The sequence below is a fragment of the Chinchilla lanigera genome, unplaced genomic scaffold, assembly GCF_000276665.1.
Source record: "Chinchilla lanigera isolate Chin_1 unplaced genomic scaffold, ChiLan1.0 scaffold00159, whole genome shotgun sequence".
Classification (NCBI taxonomy): domain Eukaryota; kingdom Metazoa; phylum Chordata; class Mammalia; order Rodentia; family Chinchillidae; genus Chinchilla; species Chinchilla lanigera.
This window is the reverse complement of record NW_004955560.1, coordinates 2,017,993-2,021,811: the sequence shown is the minus strand read 5'-3', so window position 1 is coordinate 2,021,811 and position 3,819 is coordinate 2,017,993.

The window sequence follows — 3,819 nt, the reverse complement described above, 5'->3', positions numbered from 1 at the left end:
ACTCTTAATCCACCATGAAAAAAACTAGATCTAGCCACCTCCAAAAAGTCCCACTTATGAGTACATGAGGCTTTGAGGGGACTTCTACATACAAGCCATAACACTAGATTAAAACCTAATAGAACAAGACAGTCAATAAATGCTATTTTTCACTTCCTATTTCCCATAAAGACAGTTACTGCCTTTATGTTGATATTACGGGTTCAGCAACATAAGGAAGTCAGGAAGAGGAAGCAGTAATTGTCAGCAGCACAAGAAATATTGTTTTATGGGTTTGATTTTAAATGCAGAGAGCCCCATGAATGCATTTGCCTTGTCCCTAACTCTCTCTCCTATTTAGACAGGAAATTTGGCCCTTGGTGGGCAGTGCCTTCACAGCCAAAGCAAACAGGCCAAGATGTTTAAAGCCATGTGGTCCACATAGACCACATGGGTGTCTTGGGTCTCTTCCACTCTGGGCATCACGTACGCCAGCACACTGCACTATTTCATGTGCACATTCATTGACAGCTCAGCTCTGGCTCTTTCAGTTGTTACACTATGTTTTTCTTCATTTTCTCTGTCTGACGAGTTGAGCTGAGTCTTCACATAGGAACAACTACATCAGGATGGAGGAGCCTGGCTGACCTGGGCACCAGAGAATCATCACATTGTCAGGCCAGCCTCATCTCTGGGCGCGATTCCCACACACACAGACATAATAGCCCATCTTTACACAGCTGGCTGTGTTTCTCATTCATGCGGTGCTGTTCTCTCAGCTGATTCCATTTGCACTTAAGAAGCACACGTGTACCAGCACACAAAATGATTTAAATGAAACAGACACCATGAGAATCTGCAGAAGTCCAGGCAGCCTCTGCACATGATCTACAACAGTGCACTCCACCCTACAAGGTGCCAGGAAGTGCAGACAGATCTAGGGATGATGACCCTTTCACATGCTTCTGTGGGCACAGGTGTTGGATCTAGAGGGGGACAAACTCCATGAGACCTGGGCAGGGTGACTCGGTCCCTGCTTCTTCTGCCAAAGCTTTTCTCTCTCCTTAGAGATGGCATCGCTATTTCCTCTCATCATACCAAGCAGTGAGGGTTTGGTAGTGAGGCCTCCTCGTGTAGAGACTATGAACTTGGCCCCTATGAAATCAGCACGTGCACTTGTAGTAATGCATACCACACAGGGGCATCTGGAACACACACAGCCATGCACGCAGACTTCTCAACTTGAACAAACATCAGTTCATTACAGTGTAACAGGTGGATTTTAAGGAATGAGATAATAGAACAAAACAAAGCCATTTCCCTAAGGGTGGATTAACATTTCACTAAAGACACATTGACATTTTAAAGTGACTTCAGTCATAGTGTGACTGTCATTTCTCAGGTATTAACCAGGGACAGAAGCGTTCCCTGAGAGATAGGATCCATTATTTTCTTGAGCTCACAATGATCCTCCTGACTCAGGCTCCTGAGGGCTGGGATTACAGGAGTGTGCCAGTATACCCAGTTAAAATGGTGACTTTTATGTTATATACCTTATATGTTTTACATTATGTTATGCTCAGTTAGAAATAAAACAAAGCAAACATAAAACAAAAAAAAAACTTTATAAACTAATAACACAGAGGCAGGGGACAAACGCTAGCTTCTCTGAGTATCAGGGCAGAGGGTCTGAGCACAGCCTGGACATGGCTGAAAGGTGCTCCCAGGGATTGGGGCAGTGCCAGGGGAGAGGATGGCTTGACTTTTGCATTGCAGAGAAGCAGGCAGAGTCTCTGGGCAGGCCTCAGGGAATATATGGGCTCAATGTCCATACAGGTATGTTCTGGAAGATGCCTTTCGATGGCCCCTGCCCTGGGCTCCTGTTTATCCGGCTGCTTGGCTGACTGTAGGCGAAGCTCTGGATCTGGAGGGCAGGGTATCCAAAGTGTGCCCTCTAGGGGAGGAACCAGGCCTCAGGGTCCACTCCTCACCCCACCCCTCACCCCCCCTCCCCCCAGTCCTGTGGCTCCTGTCTGTGCAACAGGCCTGGGCCCACCCGTGTGGCCTGTGGCAGGGGCCAGGCTTGGGGTGCTAGCTTCTCTGGTCTCCTGGACAGACTTTGACCTACCTTGTGGACCTCATGTGCATTTCTTGATGCATGGCCCAGGGTCATAGTGGAGCTCAGTTCAGGAGGAGACCAGCTTATCTTTAAAGCAAACCAGGTTGTTTTCTTTGTTTCTTTGTTTGTTTGGGAGACTAAAAGTTGGCCTGAGGAACTCATTTAGATTTTTAAAAAAATAAATCAGATCTCTGATGAAATGTTACTTAGCATGTGTTTGGAACTACTGTATAAAATGTTTTTTATTTTGTTCATAGAATAAGGTTGATATGGTCTCCCCTGGCATAAACTCTTTTGTCTTAAAAAATACGAGTAACAAATGCTATGGATTTCTGTATTGGAAAATCTGAATCACCCTGGGATCCACACAAATGCCTTGATGAAAATGTGAAATTAATTTTGTACTAAATAAAACTTAAAAATGGTTTCAATTACAATGAGAGATGTGAAATGAAGACAGTAATTCCTCTGTATCATAGTCTTGTTTTAATATTTTGAATTTAAAAAAAATCATCACTTGTAGATACCACTCCACTTTATAAAATCAGTGAGGTTGTGAACACCGGGGGTCACAGTGACAGTGTGAATCTGTCTCCTCGTAAAGAGTCTGTGGCTGCTTTGGAGTCTGGGAGGGGAGAGAAGACAGAAACTGACACTTACGGAGTGTCCATTGTGTGCCAAGATCCAGGCTGGGAGCTTTCACATCTGTTCTTCCAGTTAGTGCCTGTGACTGAGATAAATACTGCTACCTCCAAGTGCTTCCCAGGGCAGATGGAGGCTCAAAGCAATCCCAGAAGAGGCCCAATGAGACACAATGTGTAACTGGCAGAAGGGGAAGTCAAGCCCAGGTCTTTCTCTTCTATGCCAAGGCCATTTTTCTTTGCAACCACAGAGCCTACAGTAACACCGGGGAAACCCAAACAGTGCCCACAGCACCCAGGATGGAGGTCTGTCCCTGATCCCTTCTTTGTTGCCTGGATCTGGTATCATTCTTGTGCTCCAAATCCCCATGATGGATGAGGCACTGTGGTTTTGGCGACAAAGTGAGCTGAACAGTTTTGCAGCTTTTGACCTTGGAGTTGTCATCTTAAAATGGCCCTAACCACACTTTACTTTTAGGGTGATTGTATGGGTTTAAGCAGGATCAGGGGTCTAGCACTGAACCTGAATTAAAAGAGGGGATCAAAATCTATTTTGATTTTGCAAAAGGTAGATGGTATGGCTTTCTCCAAAGCCTTATGCAGTCATAGGGCAAATTTTTAGAGGTGGCTGGATCTAGAGTGTGTGGTGCTTCGAAAAAGGGGGTGTGATTTGTACTAAATCGGACCGCTGATTGGTTTGGCATAGTTTGGGCTAGGACTAAGGGTGTAAGTGCTACACCTGCCCAAGGCGGGGTGGGTAGCCTGCATAAATGTAAGAGACAGAAAGAGGGCTAATGTGCTCTCATCTGTTTGCTTGCCATGGACTCTTCCTCCTCCTAACCCTACCTTGAAGCCATCCAGCTGTGGACTGAAACCTCTATAAACTGTGAGCCAAAATAAAACTTTCCTCTTTTAACTTTGGGTGTTGGGTATTTTATCTCAGCAATGCAAAAAGTAACTAAGACAGTGGATGAGGACTGGAAAAGTAAGATGGAGTCAGGGTAGGGAGCAGTGGGACTTTTCTTCTACCAGATGTGCCACACCTTGAGTGCTTGTGTGTATGTGTAAACGTACACATCC